The 22710-nt window shown below is 45.0% G+C and overlaps 1 protein-coding gene across 3 annotated transcripts in view; it reads left to right on the forward strand.

The window, feature by feature from the left end:
• Window positions 1-22710, forward strand: part of LOC108002811 (irregular chiasm C-roughest protein) — a 279347-nt gene that overhangs the window by 119026 nt on the left and 137611 nt on the right. For all 3 annotated transcript variants that reach the window (XM_062071240.1, XM_062071241.1, XM_062071242.1), the window contains one exon: window positions 10480-10603. The gene's annotated coding sequence lies outside the window, so the exon portion shown is untranslated. The remainder of the gene's footprint in view (window positions 1-10479; window positions 10604-22710) is intronic.

Below are 22710 nucleotides of genomic sequence, written 5' to 3' on the forward strand. Positions count from 1 at the left end.
CTCTCGCGCGAGAACACGTTCCACGGTTTCTTTTCTCCTTGACGTTTGTTTCAATCATCTTTCGTTTCTGTTAACATTCGTCAAAATTTTCAAAATTGGATATAATTTTGGATACGATTATAAATTTCGTTTCTTAATCGAAATCGTTGTCACACATCGAATACGATCGAAAAATTTTGCGAAAGTAATTCACGAAACGTTCATAGAATACGTTTATTAGATTAAATAAAAAGGAAATTAACGAACGACGTCATTTTCAAACAAAATCTTTTTAAATTAAAGAAGGGGTCCTCTTTCTGGAAGATATCTTCGCTAATCTTACTATTTAACGAGCGTCCTTGCCCTTTTCTTCCATCCGGATAATTGAATCGGGCGTCGTTTCAACGAAGCAGTCGCGCAGCTTCCACCAATAATCCACCCACATCCGAGATAACGTCGAGCCGTAAATCTTGGCTTGCTCGTGAACAAAAGACGCGGAACGAGGCGTTCGATCGACGCCACGAAATTTCGTTTCGCGGCCCCTTTTACGACTCGAAACAAGCAGAAGAGAGAGAGTGAGAAAGAGAGAGAGGAGCTCGTTCTCGTACCACAGATTATTAGCTTCGTAAACGTTGCCCGCTCAACGCCGAGATCCCGCCGGTATTTAACCCCATAGGATATTACTCGGTTCGGTGGTACGCTAATTACGACCACCTTGTCCGTGATAATTAGAATTTACTTTCTTTCCAGGGAGGAGAGGAGGAGGGGGAAAGGAGGAGGTGGCACTGACTGCCTCGGCTCGCGTAATTCGTAACGACCCTCCTCTTCGGTTTATTCGCGGGCCATGGTCGCTGGTTTCACAGAGGCGGAAACGCGGCATTATTTCGCAGATTAAGCGGTAACGCGAGAAGGTAGCGGCACAATCAACCACTCGAGGAAAGGGAAAAGGGGTCAGAGCGGAGAGATCTTGGAGTTTTTAATTCCGGGATAATTGTCTGTGCGGGTTTCGTGACCAGGCCGGGACGAGTAATCCCCCCGGTGAAAGCGGCCGTCTCGATTGTTAAAGTTTCTGACGACGGCAAAGCGAGAGAGAGAGAGGGAACAAACGAAACCCCGGGAAACGGGAATATCGGGCTGAGAAACGGCGCGTCGTTAATCCTCGTGCAAACGAAAAGCGTTTCGCAAAAATATTAAATAACTCTCGAGCTTTCTGCCCATCGCACGGGACAAACGTTTCTCCTTTGTCACGGCGTCCCGTTTGCCGGAGGAAAAGGGGAGGGTTTTCCCCCAACCACCCTTGATTTCCACCGAAATTCGACGGAACACGCCTCGCGAGCACGCTATTGTCCTTTATTTTCTTCGCGGAACCAAGTTTTCGAATCGAGGGATCTTTCGACTTTCCAACTTTCTACGCTAGACTTTCGGCTCCGTAATCGTGATTCCACCGACTCGAAATATTCGAAGGAATATTCTGCGGCTGACCTCTTCTCTCGGTCGGGTTTCATCGTCATCCTTCCTCGATCGTTTTTCGAACGTTTTTGAAGGAAGAACGGGAGAATTCGACCGAGGCTTCGATCGTCGTGCGGTTATTTACCGTCGTCGGGTGAGGTTAGGGAGATGGAGTCTACGAAGGAAGGTAAGAGGAGAAGATGGGGAGGGAGAGGATATTTGCGAAAATCGTTAGTTTCTCTTCGGCAGATTCCGAAAAACTCGGCATTTCGTACGCCGCGTGACTGGGAAAGCAGATAATGCACGCAAGTGACCTATTTCCATCCTCGAAATCATGAATTTTCAATTCCATCCATTTTTCTCACCACCTCCTCTATTTTCATCGTATAAATACAAAAAAATCGTATCGATATTAACACGATTATCACAACTTTTCAACTCGAACTGTTAAAGAATTTAAATTTTTTCTCTATCCGCTACTTGTTCCGCTAAATTTAGACGATAAAATTCCACCTCGGATCTAAATATTTTACACCAAGCGAAGAATTCCAAACAAACGATCTCGTGCAATTTACATCTCTCCCTCTTTCTCTCTCCGTTTCTCTCTCATCGAAAATCCCTTTTTTCGATCGAGCAACTCGTCGTTTATTTTTAAATGGGCCGATTTCATCGAGATTCGCCCGGTTGTAAATAAATTTGCAGGACGACGGCGGCGTTTCGTGGAGGAATGTCGGTCGTCTCGCTTCGACGCTCGCAATTCCCATCGCGGAAAGAGTTAACGCGGCCTCTAAAAGGGCATCGGGTTAAGCGGGATTCCGAGGAAAGCAGCTGATCGAGCGAGTGCGCGTTAAGGGTGTTAAAGCGTCTGGCCGGGTTATTTTCGGCTTCTATCCGGCTCGGTGGAAAGGAAACGGAGACGGATGGCGGGAGGGGGGAGGGCGCCGCGAGCCGAACGTCTCACGGATTTCCGGACAGCGCGGGACCATTCGCCTGTAACCCGCGACGACGGAAATAAAAAGGGAGGGAGGAAGGGTGGATACGTGATGTCCTTTACGTGAGTCGAGGCTAGAAAAAGCCCGTGTCCCCGCCCTCCGTCCCCTTGCTCTCATTTATTATCGTTCGAGCTTTCGTCGTTTGCCTTTCCCCGAAACGCGCCAGCTCGCACGCAGCTCTATTTTCGAACGAGATTTGCGTCGCTTCGGGTGGACTCGAGTCGTCGAGCTCGGTTGGATGAAATTAACACTCCTTGCCTCTCCCCCTTGCTCGATGCTACGAGGGGAACGGAGAGTGGAAGTAGTTTTTTTTTTGGGAGAATCCTTCGTGGATAATTTTGGAACGAGTTTCGTCTCGATGAATTTCCGCCCGTGAAATTCTTCCTTGGTTAGTTGGCCGTTTTGCGTTACGTTTGAAACGAGTTGAGGGAACTTTGATTGATTGAAAATCGATGGAATACGCGGTTCGAGGATCTTATACTTAGCCGACCTTGACTGTCGGAATCGAAATAACTTGGTCGACGTTCATTCATTCGTATAGGTAACCTCGGTTTCTCCCGATATATCTAGCGTGGCTGTGTTTACTTTTATACCAATGTCAGCACGATATTATTCCCCCCCTGTATTAACGTACGGGGGATATCCAAGGAATTCCGATTTATCGTATTATCGTATTATTTAACGAGAATTTTTCCATAATTCTTTTTTCATTTTCCTTTTCTTTCTTTTTTTCTTTCCTTTTCTTTTCTTTTTTTTTTCTTTTTGTCAATATTACACCGTTTGAAGTCGTCGAAATACGATGAATCGTATTCGGGGTCGTCCGGCGCAGAATCACATCGACCGTGGCAAATGAATATTACAAACACCAGATTCTCGGAAACGGGACGAGACGGAAAAAAGGAAAAGAAGAAGAAGAGGGGAAAAAACGGGCGGAATAAATGGAGAGAGGCTCGAGAGCGACGAGGCGAATCACCGTCCCATCGGTGAGGTTTTCGCCAACGTTCGATCCGATTGGATCCAACGTCGTCCAAGCCTTTCGGGAATCTCGATCGTCGATTAACGCAATCAAGAAACGGGACAGTCGATTCACTCGTTTGCAATTGTCATGATAACGTATCGCGGACCCTGTAATATCGGTGGGCGTTCTCCGATCCGTGTCCCTCTTTTCACTTTGGTATTTCTTTCTCTCTCTCTCTCTGTTTATTTATCTCCGTTCATCCGAATTGGCGGCCGTCCTTCGAAAACGTGGCGGTGATGGCACGGGCTTCTCTCTCGATAATTAAATGACACGCGCGCGGCCCGTATAGCGAAATATTTGACCGGATTGGGGAAATTCGTTCATCAAGGGACTCCGTAACTTTAATTAATCGAATGACGAGTTTACCTCGCGCGATTTTGTGCAAATCATGTTGGAGAAACGCGGATTAACTCGATTAATAATAATAAAATGTAAATTCTTCGCAGGATATGGAAAATACATTTCCCTTTTTGCGAGATATCAAAATGTAAAAAGTTTTATCACTTTCTTATTTAATTTTGCGTTTAACAAAGTAACGATATGTTGCGATATTTTCTCTCTTTCCGATCCCCATTTTTTTTCTCAAATTACCCGAGGCCACGAACAATCGCAATTACATGGTGTACAAAAACATGGCGCAAAGAAAATTCGAAGGCGGGGAAAAATCGATAATTTCTATCCTGAGGCGCGATCCTTTTGATACGCGTAAAGGAACGTGTATCGTTTCGCGATTAAACGGACGAGTCGATAGTTTTAACCTAACCCCTCTCCCCGTGGGAATCGTCTCTCGATTTAGTTTAGCCGCGACGATGTTTATCAGAAACGAGCATACGGTGAGAATCTCCCCTTTCGCGTTTAAGAAGAAGGGGGAAAACTCTCGGAAGATGGTCTCCGGATCACGTATCGCGGCAGACACGGGGCAATTACGATTTGTGAAACGCGTTTCAAGGCGCGCAGCATTTTATTGCCGCTACGTGACAAATCCTGTTGCACGTCGCCTTAACTTCGGCCAACTCGTAAAACTCGCGAAATGATTTTATAGCTGCAAGTTTCGCCCCCGCGACGAAAAGGCTGCACGAGAAATTCCATCGAGAAATCGTGTCGCGACCGCCGATAAATACCGATCAACCGTCTTAATACGTCTGTCTCGGTACGTTGTACGACGTCAATTTTCCATGGACCAGGTAAAAAAAAAAGAAAAAAAAAATATTTCGCTCCAATCGACGAGCAACGAAGGGGGATCGATCGATTTTCTTGGTGGAGCGCAACTTGGATGGAAAAAACGGCAAACCGCACGCGCTCGTTTTTTTTAAGAACGAGTCGCGTACCATCGCGCTCGATATCGATAATAACGGCTTTGTTTCTTTTTCTCTTTTTTTTTTTCGGATAGAAACGGTCGCGATTCGAAAGGATTACCGCGTAAAAATAATTCGAAAATGGATAGGTACGGGATTCGTCGGATTCGCTTTGTGAATGATAGCGCGAAAGATATTGGTAAACGGTTGTTACGGGTCACCGGTAATCTTTCTTCTCGAGATAACGATACGCGAACGGATGAAAGGAGCGTGCACTCGAATCGAAGATTTTCCACGAGAATTCTCCTTTATTATTATTATTATTATTATTATTATTATCCCGAGAGAAAGGAATCGTTGTTTAATAAATCAGTTGGTCTATGCAGAAAAAGACGAGGCATTATTTACGTTGCTATTTTAATTATCGTTCGTACAGATTTCCTCATGGGTATAACATCTCGTCACACGAAGATTTCACTCTTCAGGCTTCGATTCCTCGTGTATCGAATCAATTTTTAATTTCGCCTTGAATTTCCATTTCGATCCCGCGAAAATTCTCTTTCGAGCTTTATACCAATATTATCTCGAAATTGCATTATTTATCGTTCTAATCTTTCTTCATCTTCTTGTTCGCGACGAAATTTCTGAGGGGCGCGCATCCTTTCATCGTGGCTTCGATTCGTTGGACGCGAAAATTCTCTTTCGAGTCAATATTATACCAATATTATTTCCAAGTTACATTATTTATCGTTCTAATCTTTTCATCTTCTTGGAAATTTTTAGGCGCGTCAAAGCTCGCATCCGTTCCGCGCGGGATAGGAGAGAAGGGGAGGAAGAGTGGGAGGAAGAGTGGGAGGAAGGGAGAGGGACAAAGTTTATCGTCCGACAAACGACACGGACTTCGCGCCGACGAAAATATCCCGGAGCGGAGGAATTCGTTACCACGAGCGCTCCTCGTATGCTCCTCTTTTCTTCTTCTCTGTGTGTGGCGCGTTGGTTTCGCGCGGTTTTAAGCGAAAGACCCTCCGCCTCTTTGATGCACGCTTTCCGCTACCTTTTTTCCCGGTCCCGGGGTTAATTACTCGCGTTCGACAAAAATATACTCGTCGTCGCCGGAAGGGATTCGGGGGAGAATTCTCGGCCCGATCGTCAAGGTTCGACGTTTACCTTGGCTCCCGCAATACCTCCGTGTATCTGCGTTATAATTCCTTTCTCACCATTTTCCGCCAAGTTTTTAAATCACGGATTTACGATTTACATCTTGCGAGAAATCTTTTTATACGACGATATAATAAAGAGTCGATGTCCAGTCTAAAATATACAGATAGAGTTATGATGTTTGTACGAGATTGAACCATGTTTTATCGATCGATCAAGTTGCAAATCTTATTCGTAGATTTCGCAACGAACACGGCAACGAAAATTTCGCTTTTTCTTTTCTTTTTTTCCTTGAAAAGAACTCGGCTTTTTTCTTATGCGACTCGGAAGATTTCGTTGAAATTCAGAGCGCTGCTTCTTCTTTGCCAAGTCCCGACTCGAGGTTGAGAAAAGGTGGCGAGGGAGAGCCAGATTTCAGGGAGGCGTGAAAACCCAATAAGGGAGAGCCATCCGTCAAAACGGATGTTTACCAGAGCCACGTGTCTACGAGACGTTTCTCGATCGAGCGTGGAACCGAGGAGGATTCGTCAGGCAGCCGAGGATACCTAGGGAATTTCTCTAATCGAAGGAATCCCTGAGAATCTCTCCAGCGAGAGGAGCGGGATTGGAATTCCATCGTTCGTTCGCTCTTGCGTTCCACTTCTCCCTTTCTCTCTCTCTCTTTCTCGAGTTATTAGCAAGCTTCCGGTGCAATGAAGGCGCCGGTGAGCGTCGCACGAGACAAAAATCGCGAGAAACGATGGAGAGATCGGAAATACGAAGGGAAGAGAAAAAGAAATGGATGATTCGTCGAAAGCCGGTTGTTCGCGAAGGAACGAAGATATTCGTCGAGATAATTTTAGGCCACCCTTCCTTTCCGCGTTTCCCCTCCAGCTGCTTTTTTCCCGATCCTCACATCCGGCTCGAGCCCCGTGCGCTCGAATATTTGTACAATGACGTTGGATATTTCCACCGTGGAAAAATAGCGTAAGCGTATGTATCTCGTATTCCAATAAACGAAACGAGTAACGAGATTCTTCCCTGAGAAATCTTATTACGAATTTGTAATAGCCATCCCTTACGAGTACGTCAGTTTCTTCGATTAATGGCCCGAATAATAACCACGAATACTTTCCAACGACGTATAAAGATAGTATAATAATTCGTAACCTCGCGATCCAATGACTTAACATGTCATTAACGTGAAATTCGATATCATTAATTTCGAGCAGTTTTGAAAAAGTTTTAACAAAAGTTTGATCGTATCTTTCGCTGTATCTTATCTTTACTGTACACCGTTATACCGAATCCAAGGCTCGGGCCGCGTTACTTCTATCGCGTGTCTGCGAGATTTTAACGTACGCGATCTAGTTCCAAGGATTGCCTAAAAACTCGAAAGCGGCCAAAGTTTGATTGCCCCGAATCCTTCCCTCTCTCCTCAATCCCGCGTCCAACTTTCTCAACAGGGATGAAGGAAAGCGTTCATCCCCCTGAAACGTCATCGGCTCGTCCCCAAGTTTTATTTCGCGCCCTTCTACCCGGATTCGTTCTATTCTCGTCTCCTCGAAGGAAGACGACGACGACGACGACAAAACAGATTCCAACAGCCGGCGATGAACTATCCAAAAGGCGACGAGGAACGCGTAACGAGCGCGTGTCGCCCCGGTATTTACGTGATAGGGGGAGAGTATTCTCGCGTCGATCGTTCCCGGGCCCCGTCACTATTTTCCCGGAATTTCGCTCCTCTAACTCGAGGAACGCCGAGTGTGCCAAGAATTGGCGAAAAACGCGCGCCTACGGAAAACGGAGTCGTGGAATGGTTCGTATTTTTAACTCGGATTCGTCGCCGATTCGACAGAGAGAGAGAGAGAGAGAGAGCGTGTTTGAAGAGGCGCGTGTGTAAACGTCCTTGTTAAATTTCCACAGAGAGAGAGACGATGTTTAGCTCCGTCTATTATGGTATCACTGGTTCGCCTCGGCGACGATTATTCTCGCGTGACGCTCGTAAAAGACGAAGATGCGAAGAGGAACGGCCTGGCGAACGCCCCCTTATTACGTTCTCGCCGCGATTATGACCTCTCGTGATTTATTACATAAGTATCCTCTTACACATATATATATATTTCGAATTCTAGTTGCTAGTTGCACCCCTACGTGCTCATCGTCCATCCTTTTCAACGTGTCCGTCCTATTTGAACAATTTAATTAGACGGTGGAAACTCGTTTTCGGGTATTCCTTGAATGCAACTCAATTAGGGCGCGGAACTGAACAGAGGAACAATCTCTCGAGGAGGAGGATCGAGAGAACGAGGCGGTGTGGACCGGCCTCGTACACGTAACTGTACAATTACGATCGCGGACGCGGCCGTAACTTGTCCGCTCACCTACCCTCTATCATTGCCAAGATCTTGGCTTGTTCGGATTGTTATACCGGACGAGGTCGAGTGCGGTCGTTCCGTGTTGGTGGCGCTCGCCAACCACGTCCGTGGTACGAGAGGAGAAAGGGACACGGGTGTCCCGAATCCGCCTAACCAATTATCCCAGAACCGAGGATGAATTTCACGCGGCTTCTTTCAACAGGTTGTCCTTCTGCGGCAAAAAACTCGATTCCATCCGGGAGTCGAACGAGCGCGCCTCGGTTTAGGCGAGGCGGTGGTGGATGGCCAGCGGATAGAAATCTTGCCTCGGTCGAGTCGCAAAAACCGTCTTCTAATTAACGCGCTGGCGGCGGCGTTTGATCCGCGAAGGAACCGTGTCTTCAGGGGGACTTTTATCGTCGATAACGCTCGAAAAATCCCGCAAATGTTTCCAGTAGCTTACTCGATAAACGATAGAAGCTTCGAAAGAGAGGCGGACAAGCGGCGGGGATGATTCGTGGAATGCATCCCCGATCGATTAACGAGCCGATTGCATTCGCCACTTCCGAAACCACGCGGATATATATATATATTGGTTTCGATGCTCGATAAATCCTCCAATGCCTCGTCGTCCATCTCGATACCACGCTCGATCGCGCGTTTCTTTTCGAACGGCGCGCCTCGTCTCGCCGTGATTTAGATCGAATCGAAAGAATGGGTTCGGGGCTCGTGCTAACTTCCCTCTCCCCTCGAACGATCTATTCTCATTTCTAAGCTGGGAACGGCGGTCTAGATCGGTCAATAACGACGGAGCAATGATCAAATTGCTCTTTGGCTTTGCCCTTTCCGTTGGACGGACTACGTTGGACAGATTGAAAGATTTATCCGTCCCTTTAATCGTTAGATTCGACGATTGATAAGTAGCGCAAACGAATAGAAATAAACGATAGAATTGAACCGATTTCTCCACGCGATAAAATACGACGAACGGTCGTCGTGATTCACGTATTCTTACGTGGCTTCGAGCAGGCCGATACTCTACTCAGCTATCGTAAACTCGATCGAAACCGCGGCACTCGAGATAGGCCGAAACCGTTTGCCAATGAGAGAATCAGAGGGGATAGTTTGAAAATCGCGAGAGATCGTTTGCCAGCGTTGGAAACGGTCTGGACTTGAGTTTCGAGCGGTCGTAAAATACCTGTGCGTCCCCTGTGGGGGCGAACGAGATCGATACCGCGACGGCTAATTAAGGAAGAAAGCCAACGGGCGCTTGGTTCAATATTTATACTTGTTTGGCAGCGCGACGGAAAGAGAAAGGGGGGAAGGGAGAGAGGCGAGAAGAGGATGAGAAAAGAAAGAGAGAATATCGCGAGAGAGTGAAAAGAAAGAATTTCTCCGCAATGACCGTATTACACCTCGCATGTCCATTTTTCTTTCCCCCGGTAATTATTCGTATTTTACTTTTGCCACGGCACCTGTGTATAGTGTAACGATATATATAAAACGGTCGCGCTCTTTCATCGTCAATCTTAACGAAGTTAATAGCTCTATTTATCCGACGCTTGAAGTTATTTCAATACTGCGTGCTGCACACGGGCAATCAGGACGCGCGTTTTATACCGCGAAAACTCATTTCACCATGGTCGGTAACATTGTTTCGTTTATTAGTGGATCAATGCCACGCGCAATATCGCTAGATTTCATCGTGGCGGCCGGGGCCGACTGCTACGGAAATGCAATTAATTCGTCTCTTTCGCTCTTTTACGTATTGTCGGGAACGTGTCGCGTCGAAACCTCGGCTTCCTAAATGAAGTGCCTGCCTCTCCATCCCTTCCTCCCATTCTCCTCCCTTTTTTTTCTCCCTTCCTTCTTTTTCCGTTATTTTTATCATTTTTTCCCTCTCCCTTCGCCACCACCTTTCTACTTTTCATTTCGTTCCCTTTCCTCCCCTTTTTCTCTTTTTCCCCCCCTTCTTTTTTCGCTTATTTCCCGCGCGGCTTTAATGGACTTTCGGTTCTAATCGAAGCACGCTCTTTACTCGCAATCTAGATGCTTATAAAATTTCAATCGATCGACGCTCGTGCGTACGTACGATCTAATGTTTCACCAAATCTCTCTTTAGGTTAGATAATTAGCCAGCTACCGCCCCTCGATTATCGCCTCTTCATCCGCTATTACTTTCGTAGGCGATATCTTGGCCAAAGGCAGGGTAACGAGTTTCCGGTAAGCACGACAACAATCCCGTGTTACAGGTATCGGAGAAGCGGAACCGTTGGAAGGGAAACCGTTTCGGGGATGCGCCGGTTGCGATGCAGCGGATTTCGTACGGGATCAACAGGAGATCCAATCGTCGACATGCGAGCATTGCACTTTCAGGTAAGCTCCCCATCATCCTCTAGCGGCACGAGTTTCTGAATTCGCAAATTGCGGCCCAATGGAAGGATTCCTTCGATCGGGATTCCGTCGAGGGTATGCAACCTTCTCGGCTATTATTTACGTTTCGCACGCAAATGAATGGCCCTCCCCTCCTTCCCAAAACCGATTTTCCCATAATCCATACCGGCCTTTCGAGCTTAATTTCTAATTCCCCTTTTCGCGATATTTATATATACAATCGAATGGTATTCTCGCTTTTGCGAGTGCTTTCGATAATTGTGATTGAAGAAATGAACGGGCTTGTTATAACTCGTCAAGTGTTTGCGGATGTTTTTTTTTCTTTTTATAAATTCGATCGATTATAATTGGTACTAATAGTTTGCGCAAATTTTTCACGAACTTTTATTCCAAAAGTGATACTTGAATAGAAATCTGTTTCACCCTGTTTTAAATATCACGATACAGAGGGTAATAAATCGATATATAAGAGATATTCTTTGGAAATAGGCTAAAATATTCGAGGATCTTTTTATCGTTGAAATTTAGATTCATCCATTTATCAATTTTTTGAAAGTTTAATTAAGTTTAAAAAAATCGTTGAATAATACAAGTGATTTTCAGAAAATATGACTTCTATTAATTGATTTTTGAATCCTCTACGCGAAAGGCTTGAGGCAAGTCGCGTGGAAATTATTTTGAGAAATTCATTTTTGAAAATGAATTTTATCGAATATTCAAGAAAATAATAGCTTTCTTCGTATATTTTTATATTCTTCAATTTTAATATTGCATTCGTTTCAATTTATAATTATATCGAGTTCGATCTTATATTAGCTAACTTAAAATATAATATGAAATCATATAACGTCCTTCTATACTTACGTCGCCACAAAGATTTCTCGATTCTTCGTATATATTTAGAATATTTCGTATTTTTCTGCATATTATTTTCATATACATGTATTTAACTCTTCCTAAACATAAATCCATAATGTAGCGATCAGATTATAACCTATTCTTTTAAATATTTGAAATATTTGAAAGCGGTAATTGTTCGAAATTATATTCGAAATTCCATATTACGAAATTGTCGATCGTCCCTGCGATTCAATGTTCTCGTTGACGCGCGTTCAGAATACTTGGCGCGAGTTTGGTTATTGGTTTGGTGTTGAAGGACGCGAGGAAAAAATTGATCGATCGAATGGGTGGAAAAAACTGTGATTAATGATGGAGGATGGTGACGCCTGGGTGACGGGATACTTGGTGCAAAGAATGGTACGGGAGACACAGTTTACTTTCGATGGCCTGGATTATTTTTAAATATATAATTTTCGAAGAGGACGAGAATCGATCGAAATTTCGTCGTTCGAATTGTAAGATTTAACGAATGCGTGTCTTATCGTGTAAATGTGTATCGAATCGAATCAAAGCCGACGGAAAATAGATGAAACTCATGGGTAAAAGTTCGATTACGTTGAATCGGGAACGTTTAACTCATCTTGGTGATAATTAAGGATTGGCTACTTTTTTAAATTTAAATAAGCTATATAATTTGTATCGTTGCATATACATAATCTTGTATATATAATTTAAATGAACGATGGATGCTATTTCGTGGTGATTAATTTAATATTATCGTGATTCATAAATAAAATTTTTAAATTAATTTACACATCTCGTATTTTCCGAAGCGTTAATAATGAAAGATAATTCGCGACGTGTATTATATTTATTCGATATTCAAGGGATGGCGAAATATGGAACGTTTTTACTGACATGTTAAATATAACGTGAAAATTTTTACAGATATGGCGTTAGATGGGTACGTAGGACAAGCGGATATTAAAAATTTAAAGCGATATTGGAAAAAAAAAATAACAATAATTACGATAGCAGCGTACGACGTTATCCTTTTCCCTCCCCCAATGAAAAGGAAAACTTATTGCGTTAATTTTTTTCTGAGAATGAAAACGATTTTTTAGGAAAAATGATGCATAATGTGTATACGGGAACGAAGCTTTTACGTAACGCAATGTCCGGTTGAAGTTAAAAGCAACGAGTCGGAGAGTAATAACCAAATTTCTGATCGGTGTTTCGGAAAATAGACTGGAACCCGCCGTTTTTAATCCGCTTTTTACTATTAAACGAAACTGTGGAAACTGCGTTTGACAGCTCGCGTGTGTATTGTTATTTCACACCTACCGGTGATATTTAAAGAGTGGCTTGTTCAGGCGCACACCAACTGCATCACAAATACCGATTATTTGTATTAAATATTTATACAATCGTGAAATTCAATCGCGAAATTCAACCTTCGTTTAAACAATCCGTGCCCGATTAAATAACGAGATCTTCCTATTCCCTTCCTCGGAATCCTCGTTTATCGATCACCTCCGCATCTTCCTCGGTCCCTTCGAAAATTCGACGGAAAAAGGGATACACAGATGTACAACAGATAATTTCCAAAAGCCCTTTTCGGGATAAATCCTTCCGATTTTTTTCTAATTAACCCAACCGAAGCGAAGCACGTTCGTTAACCGGTTTGTAAAGCACGACTTTCGAAACTTTCGTCGGTGAATTAAACGGGTTTCTCCGTTTTGGCCCCCCGATCTTTAACGCGAAGACTCTTCTCAACGCGCGAGAAAAGACGCCGTTTAGTTCGCCTCTACAAATTAACCTTTCTTGCCTCGGTAAATTCGTAATTAGGACGGTGCGCCGTCGGGGAGGACGAGTTAAATCGGTAGAATAAAAACGCCCGTGGTCGGACCGTTTCGCGGCTGCATGCACCGACGACCTCGGCCGAAGGTGGGTCGCCAACGTGGTCTAGATCTCGAGGAGCCGATCGATAAATCTTGCTCCTTTCCTCGAGAGGGATGGGGTGGGGGGAGAAGGAGAGGCGGAAATGTTCCGTGCGATCTGCGGTCCAGGATATAAAGGGAGGAATTAACGGAGGGGGAGGGGGAAGTGTCGGGCGTCGTTTTAGCGCTCTGAATTTCCATTTAAACTCCTAATTAATTTTCATCGCTCATACGGCTGAGCCGGGGAGGCTATTTATTAGACGGTTAGGTGGGGGTGGCGGTGATTTTCTCGAAGCGGTTTCGAGGATCGTAAATAAAATTCGTCGCGCGGATATTAACGCGCGGAGTAGAGCGGGGGTTGGCTATTCTTTCGGATTACGGAAGGGAGGGGAGGTGTGCGCGCGCGTGGGGTTAATAAAACGGCGAAAATCTCTCGAGAGATAGGGATTTCTCCGGTTATTCAACGTCTTGATGAATGCTCGCGCTGGACGGCGACGATCTTTGATGGAGACGCGACGAGGAAGGAGTCGGAAACAAATAATCCGGCGACAAGTTGGCGCTAGGTGCGCAGCAAAGGGGATCAGCGATGAATATTCAAGCTGATTATTTTGCAGTTATTCATCGGTTAAGTTCGGGCGTTCGAGACTACCGGCAAGTTAGTTACAGTGGTGCAGTTAAGAAGTTTACCGGTAGTGGTTGCCAACCCCCTCCCGCCTCGCCTCTCCGACAAACTGAGGATTTAACCAGCCTAGCGGAACCGTTTAATTTATCGCGATCTAATATCGCGACAATGCGGAGTTTGACCGACTCCTGTCCATTTCCATTGGAAACCGATCGAACGAGCCGCGAGGAGACGAGGATAAACGAAACGGGGGAGGATTCGTTCGACTTTTATCGCGGAACGAAGGGAGAAAGGCAGCCAGGCGTATCGGTACAGTTTCGATGTTAAATTCAGAGGCCAGAGGGACGAGATGCACTCGAGACGTCTCCAAGGTGGAGACTAAAGTTTCTCTTGGCTCCGAGGAGACCCTTCTTCCCTTTGAACTCGCTCGCCGGGAGTAAATCATGGATTTAGCGCATGGGCGTAGGAGCTCATCCTCCACCGGCTAACTAAGGTTCGTCCTATGTAACGCTATCCCCTTTCTCGTTTCTCCTTACTTTCTTCTTCTTTCTTCTTTTTTTCTTCTTTGTTTCTCTGTTTCCCCGTTGTCTTCCATTTCGACGCGATTAACGAGTACACAGGGATATTTTTCCATATCTCGTCGGAAAAGGTCTCGTATGACACACGGCTGAACCAGAGTGGAGAGATAATTCCACGCGCGTTTTCTCGCGAAATTCCCGGCGGAAATTTCATTTTCGTGCGTTCTTGGAACCCTGGCTAACCCCAGGGCCAGGCCACCTTCGTTTGAAGAAGTTTGAAGCGGCGAGAATTGAAAAAGTTGCGGCCTCGTCTCCGCGCGGCCGGGGCTACGGATTTTAATAATTCGCGAGGTGACAGAGGTGGCAGGGCGGGGGGAAAAAGCGAACGAAGAAATCCGTTCCAGATGCGGATGGAAGAAATGAAAAGTTGGCCGGCCTGTCTCGCCGCCAAACCCCTTCCGTTCTCCCTTCGATGGCGTCGGCGCGCGTGAAACAAACGAGCGAATCGCCCACGAGTTCGAAAACTACGCGGCGGTGAAAGAGTTTACCTTTGGGGGTACGTCCCTGTGTTCGAGCCGCGTGTATAATGTAAAAAAAATTCGAGATGTGTAAAAATAAAAATGAAAGAAAGACCCGAGTTTGGACGAGTTTCGACGAGTAATTGATGTACCTATTCGCATGGATACCGTTTCGAAGTGTTTGATATCGTGGAACGGTGACCGGGATATGACAAAAATTCAATTGGTTTCGCGTTCTCGAATCGCTATTGCTCGCGTTTATTAAAAAAAAAAAAAAAAAAAAAAGAAAAAAGAAAAAATTGGAGAAAATAGCGGGGAGTAAAATAGGATCAATAAAGAAAGAAAAATATTAAAAAGTACGAAAACCTTGCGGAACTAGATTTCTCGTCTTTTGAAAACTTGTATCGCAACCGGGCGTTTCGTGGTAACAAGCGAAATTGAATAAATCAACAGGAAAATTTGTCGATCGCGACAAGGAGGGAGTTCTGGAGATTGTCGATCGAGACAGAACCGCGTAGAAGAACCTCATCCACGTTGTCCCAGAAGAGGACAAATCGATTCGATCCGAATAGGGGGGGAAGTTGAGGCAGAGCTCGGTCGACTGTGAAAGCTTTCGTTCGCTCTCGATCGGCGTTCCTTTTTGTTTCAAACTTCCCGCCTATCCTCCACTCCTCTCCACCCCCTCGGTTCATCCATCGCGTGTCCCGCATCTCTCTATCTTTCTCTTTACCCAAGAATAGCTTCGGTTGCCATAATAACCGCGCTGAAAGAATACACGAGACGGTAATTCCTGCTCTCTGTGAAGATTCGCATCGCGATGTATACGTATATCCACCCTCTCTCTCTCTCTCTCCCTCTCGCTCTCTACGGCCCACTCTTCCCCTGCGACGCCGCCCCGTCTCTCTCACCCCCTCGCTACCGTTCCACCCCTCTTTCTGGCTGCAGTCCACTGTTTGTCACCGCAGTTTCTCCGCTTAAGCATTGTGCTCCCTCTCTTTCTCTCTCTTCCCTCCCCCTCTTCTCCTCCTTCTCCCCCACTTGCTCCTTCCGCCGGTCGCAGTCGACGCTCCTTCGCCCCCTTGTCGTCTGCGTTACGTTTCTCGTTACGACTCGCCGAGTCGTCCTTCCTCCCCGATCCTCCTCCGTGTATTTTTGGACGATGGATCCGAAGAAACGGTTCAACGACCCCATTCGTTCCCGAACTGGGACGCGTACGTATGCGCCGACTGACGAGTACCGGAGAAAATCGTGATTGATCGCCGTTTTACGCCAACCACGTTCCCGCTCGGCCCTCCCTAACGAGGCCTTGTTTCTTCTTCTTTTTCTTCCGCTCGCTGTTGTCGCCCACGATCGTGCGGAGAGAGGAACGAGGAACGGAGAGTCAGACTCGTAATTGGAAAAATCGTGGTAGCTGCGAAGGAGAGATCGGTCGTAGGATGGAAACGATAGGACGCGTTTTATTCTCGCTGTCGAATCTCTGCACGATCTTCGTTATCGAGACGTTTCGTGGGAGGAAATGCGACGCTCTCGTCGGAGTTTTCTTTTTCTCCTTCTTGCATTTCGTTCTTCTGTCGAAGAAATCGAAGTTTCGTTACGCATCATGCTCCAACGAAACCATACTGTTTTCGAGACGGGAAAGAAAGAAAGGGGAGGGAAAAAAATTGCAAAATCACCGAGTACCGAGTCGGAAGTTGGACAGGTATCGTGGAATTACATCTAACTTGGGAAGGGGAAAGCTTGGAAAACCTGTTCGTGGCACTTTTCCGCGCGCATTCGGGGATTCCTCGACGGGCACACGCGTGTATATAACGTTTTCCCGCTGTCACGTAACCGATAAATATCACCTCGATTCTCTCTCTCTCTCGTTCTCGTTTGCTCTTTCATTCTCGTCTCGTTTAACGATGACTGACGGAAAAAGAATAGCTTAGATGAACACACTCAACCGACTATTTGCAATTTTCATTCTATAGACGACGGCAAAATTATCGCGCCAAGATAATGTTAGTTTCGAGATATTCTTGTCCCAAATTTTCCTCCAACCATTTCCAACTTGTCCATCATTATCCAACCCACTGGCTTCCCAAATATTTAAGCGTGACCCGGCAAGGATACATTCCCCATACATTCTTAAAAACCCATCTCGCTCATCCGAGTCGAAATCCGAATTTTCGAATAATATTCGCGACGATCGAGTTCGAAGTTAAAACGCTTTGAATCGTGGCTAGTTTAACCTAACCTCTTTGTAATTAGAAGAAGATCGAATCGAAATCGTTTACGATCGAAACCGTGTAACGGACCGAGTGAAAAATAAGAGCAGCTCGCTGCTACTTTTCCAGGATTAGAAGAGAGCCCTTTCCCTTATCCGATAATATACGATCGAGATATTCGAATACGACAATCTCGATCCGAGACTCGTTAAAAGGGCCGTCCGCGGAGTGGAAAAAATCGATCAGATCCGGATCGGATGGCACGTTTCCTCCTCGCGCGCATCGCTCGTGTGCCGCGTTTATCGATCTCGCATCAAATTAATGGAGGGGGGAGGGCAAGTGTAATCTCGCGCGCGAAGTCAGTCGACCGCCACCAGTCGACTCTTCTCTCCTCCCGCGTGTCTCTTTCCCGCGAGGGGAGAGGGGCGGCGGACGTAATTCCGGACAAATTGACCCCATAGTTTAATGGCGCGCCGAGTTTCGAGCCGCGGTGGATAATAGAGGCCCGCCCTCTCTATATTCCGGTGATAACGTTCGAAAGTCGCTCACTCGCTCCCCTGTCTCGAGGCAGAGTGGAAATGGCGGAAGAACCGCCTTGACCGCGACATCCGAAACTCGACTCGACGCAAATGGCTCGTGTATAATCGAATTCGACGCGTTAATTCGCGTTGTTGGGGAGATAAGAGTGGCGATAAATTGCAACGAATCGCGCCCCCTCCCCAATCATTAAAATTTTTTTTTGTTTTGAAAACAGGAGGAGGAGAGAAACGGATAAGGAACGGATTTTTGTAAAAGTGCTCAGTGGTTGGAGTTTTGGATTCGTTCGAGGGATAAAACGTTTCGAATAATAATTCGCGTTTTGAGATTCCGAGAAATCGTTCGATGTTTCTTCGATGCGCGCTAATACAGAGGCGCAAGGTAAAAGAGGAGGAGAAAAAAAAGAGAAGAAAAAAAAGGAAAACCGACGAGTCGTTCGTCGAATGGATGATACTTAAATCTCGATAAAATCTCGATCGTTGAGGAACTTGTATTCCTCGAGTATCCACAGGATTGTTAAATCCATGGTAGGAAAAAAAAGGGGGGAATAAAAAAGAAATAAAATGGCCTCGCTTAATAACGCGCGCGTAATGAAAGTAACAGAGATAGACGCGGAGATAGCATGCTCGATAAGAAATACTTTTATCGGAGAGTTGTAACGAAGAGAGAGAGAGAGAGAGAGAGAGAAAGGATGAAAGTAAGAGAGCGCGAGTGCCGTTTAACCTCGAGGAATGAACGAGCCGTGTAATCGGACTGTCTACTAATTCAAACTACTTAACACTCGATAGACGTCCCGGCCAACTTTTGTTGCTAATTACTTTGAAACTTTCGATAACTTTGATTATCCTTTTGAATAATTTCATTAAAATCCCGGTAATCTGCCCTCTCATATTTAATGCATACGCATTGCTCGTCTCGTAAACGAATCCCCCGCCGATCATTATCGTTCGTTTTAATCATCGGTTAAAACTCGTTATTAAACTCGAATGTCAATGAAATGAAACTGCTAAACCGTAGCCGAGACCCGTATCTTCTGCTTGTTAGGCAACCGTTTTAGTCAATTAAGCTCTCCAAACTGTCGACGAAATTCCTTTTCGTCGAACAAACAGCGCAGGACAGTTGCATCGCGCAAAGTTTATTTCATCGCCTACGCGAGAAACACTCTTAAAGCCTACGTTACGACGCTTAACGCACACCACGAGGCTTATCCTACCCGCACTAATCTTCCATTTCGCATCGCCTCGTCGTTGCTTGCGTTGCCCGTTGACCATCGCCCTTTTCTTTCGCTCTCTCTCTCTCTCTCTCTTTCTGTTTTTCTCTGTCCCGTTTTAATTTAATGGCGGCCAGATAACGATTGGACGTGAAATATTTTAAGTAAATTAATTTTCTCGGAATTGTACGTACAGTCGTCCGTTCTCGAATCGAGGGACAGAAGGCGACGCGACGCCGGTTAAAGCACGCACGGTGGATCGTTGGCATACACGCGCGTACACGCTCTCGTTCCTCGCGGACAACCGGATCCCGCCACGAGCCGAAAGAGTTCTTTGGAATTTCGATAACGGCCCTGGATCACGCGACCGCCGGCATGCACGCAACAACGAGGGTGGCGCGAATTTCAGGGAAACCGCGCTCTCGTCTCTCCATCTTCTCTCGCCGCGGCGTATAACGGCGATCCTCGACAAAAGAGCCGCTTCTCTCGATATTTCCGCCTTGAATTTCTAGCATTACGGTATCGAATTGCAGCTTCCCAGGCAGCCCAGCTTTGATCCGGCGTAATCATTTTTCCCCCGTTTTTTTTTTTTGCCCCTCGCTTTTTCCCTCCTTTTATCCCTCCATCAGCTTTTTCCATTTTCTTGTTTTGCCGTGTTATCACAAAAGGGAGAATCCGGCAATACCGGCGTCCGCCACGCTTATTAATAGACGAAAGTCGGAGAGAAAGGAACGAGGGAAAGGAGAGAGAGAGAGAGAGAGAGAGTGACCAAAGTGTTCCGCTAAAAAAGAATTCATTAACGCGAAAACCGTGCGGTGGTTTCCAATCAAGGTCCTCCTCCCCAAAAATCTAACGTTCCTTTCAAAACTCTTTAACTTGTTATCGTGTATACGTGCTTTCGCCATACACGCAAAGATTTTCCAACCAACTTGTTTCTTTCTTTCTTTCTTTCTTTTCCTTCTCCTCCCTCAAGTTTACCCGACTTTCGCGACTTGCCCGATACGATCCTCCCCTCACAACTCTCGACACTTTTCACCAGACTCCCGTTAACGACTTCGAGATGCCTAACTCGTGTTTGAATTGGTAATTTATTCGTCAAGACTCTCCGGGAACAATGTAGAGTAATGAGAAGTCGGTGGCCACGTCGGGAAAGAAAACGTTTGATTCGACGGGCGTTGATAGAATGGTGAGGGGGCGAGGTTATCGCGAGGGGTGGTAAAAGAGCAAGGGAACTGCAAATAGAGTGTGGCAGGGATAATTGCTCTCGTGATGTCACGGCATTTATCAAATCCACTCTCCCCGAGTTTTGTTCCAACCCCTTCCCAACCACCGGCCCGCCCCGACAAGCCCGAGGCTTTCCTTCGCCTTCGCCAATCTACCCTATCGTAATCCTTAACGATAAGACCAATTCTCCTCGACTGATCGTTCCTCCCCTACTTCTTTTCACCCTTTTCAGACGTCAAACTTTCGTATTCGTCACTTATCCCGCCATTAGCCTCGTTATCGTGTCACACCGTCCAAGGAACTCGTGTCTCCTCATGCAAGATTTGTTGAGATTTTACTTTTCGAGAGATTCTTAAAAATCGCTTCTCGAGTATCTCTCATGATTATAGATATTGTAGTTGAGAGAGTTTTATCGATCGGATTATTATGTATCGAAAAATATATCTTTATCGGAATTTTTCGCATCGATTGTATCCGATTTTAAAAGATTTCTCGACGAAACCGCTTTTTCTATGGCTGTGGAAATTGAAATTAGCGGATCGATATGGCGATATTCATGAGAATAATTTGGCGAGTTTGAAAGTTGGAATACGTCAATCATGATTAGACTCGTTTTAATCACGATCGAGAATCGGCGTGCTCTCCCTTCTGACATTACAATCAGGAAATTATAAAAATTGCGCATCGATTGGGCAGCTTGATTGATCGGGCAAACAAATCGTTGCTTGTTGTTTTTATATCTTTCATAAATGAAAATATTAACATATTCAATGCAGCATCAAAAGGGAGCTTCCGCTGGTAGATATTGATTTTTATTAAGAACAAACGATGGAAAACGCGATACAAAATGGCTGTGCATACTAACAGTTATGAAAATACGCGTGCAATGATAATCGAATATATGGAAAATTCTTTTTTGTAAAAGATCAAAATAACAAACTTCACGACGTTTATATCATCCGCATGATGATTAATCACGATTATATTGTTCATATTGTGGTGGATAAAAGTTTCGCGGAAGGAATTGGTTAATTTCGAAAGATACATCGATTTTCACACACATTTTTGTTTCTAACATGTCAAATTTGTCACATATACTTATCCAAAACGACGATCTGTATTTAAACCTCGATGCATTAGCGTAGGCGTAGAATTCTAACGTATCCATGTGATATAAAAATTTTTCTATATTAGTATATTTTTCTATATAGGAGTTTAATTTTATGAATATAATTTTGTATCTAAATAATTAAGATAATAATTACATATATGAATAAGCTGGACATATAGATATATCAATACTAAAATGATTAAATATTTTAGCTTCCAGTTTTGGATGATTATCTTAACTTCGTAAATGAAAGTAATTTTTACGATGTTGAATATTCAAATTATACCTCTTTTACTACTACTACGTAGCGTTAGAATTGTCAACAAAGCGTCTGAAGTGAAGATAAGCAATCCTGGCGAAGGATTCTCTCTCTTGCCTTTATGTTGACTTCTTTCTTTGGTACTTGAAGTAATCAAAGATAATTCGAGCGTTCGAATATTTTCGAACGAGCAACGAGCATTGTGCATACTCATTAAAAACGTTGCTCAGCTCATTTTTTCCCGCGCTCTCATTAAGCTCGAGGATCCGGTCCTGATTTCGGATGCTTTAATCGAAGTAGACGTACAGGAAAAGGAGTTTCCGGTCGCGGAACAACGAAGAACAGTTGCGGCCGCCATTATCTGACATTTAGTCCCGACGAATTGCTCATCGAGATGCAATTCTGTGAATGAATCTATTGGATATGGCGGAGTTGAGTCAGGCTCGCCTCGCACTCGGCGAAATCGTGTTCGTTATCGAGGAGAATCAATACGTGAAATTATAGATTTCGCTTCATCCGCGAAATGATACACGTTAAAAATTTGCACGAATCGAGAATCGTCGTGTTTTCGAAATGGAATCGATAGGAAAAGTATCTCTATGCGTTCGCGATGAATTTGTTCGAGTAATCGAAGAAATTTGATCGAAATTTCCAGCCATTCTTTGCCTCCTTCTCATGGAATACATAATTCGATAAATAGACGAGTTCGTGGGAAAATTCGATGCACGTTGGAAATTTCTTTTTTTTTTTTTCGCCATTGCTGTCTTCACCCCGTCGTGAATAATTCAAAGATGTTGGCCGGAGCAAAAAATTCGCGAGGCAACAGGTTAACGGAACATACGTAAAGTTGTAAAACGACGGCGGAAGGAAATATAATCGCGTACGGGGCTGGATACACGAGCCTCTTTTTCCGCGGCCGCTTAAGACGCCTCGAGGGGGCTAAATCCGAGACAAATAGATTACCACGGGATCTATAACCCTTGGTAAGGCCACTCGAGGGAAAGTACATAAAGTCGTTAAAGGAAAAACTCTCGGTTGAGAGCAATAAGCGGTTTTATCGTCGCGCCACCGATCGCCCCTTTTCAACTTTATCGAAACTACTT

This window comes from Apis cerana, linkage group LG2 (genome assembly GCF_029169275.1).
Source record: "Apis cerana isolate GH-2021 linkage group LG2, AcerK_1.0, whole genome shotgun sequence".
In the NCBI taxonomy this organism is placed as follows: Eukaryota; Metazoa; Arthropoda; class Insecta; order Hymenoptera; family Apidae; genus Apis; species Apis cerana.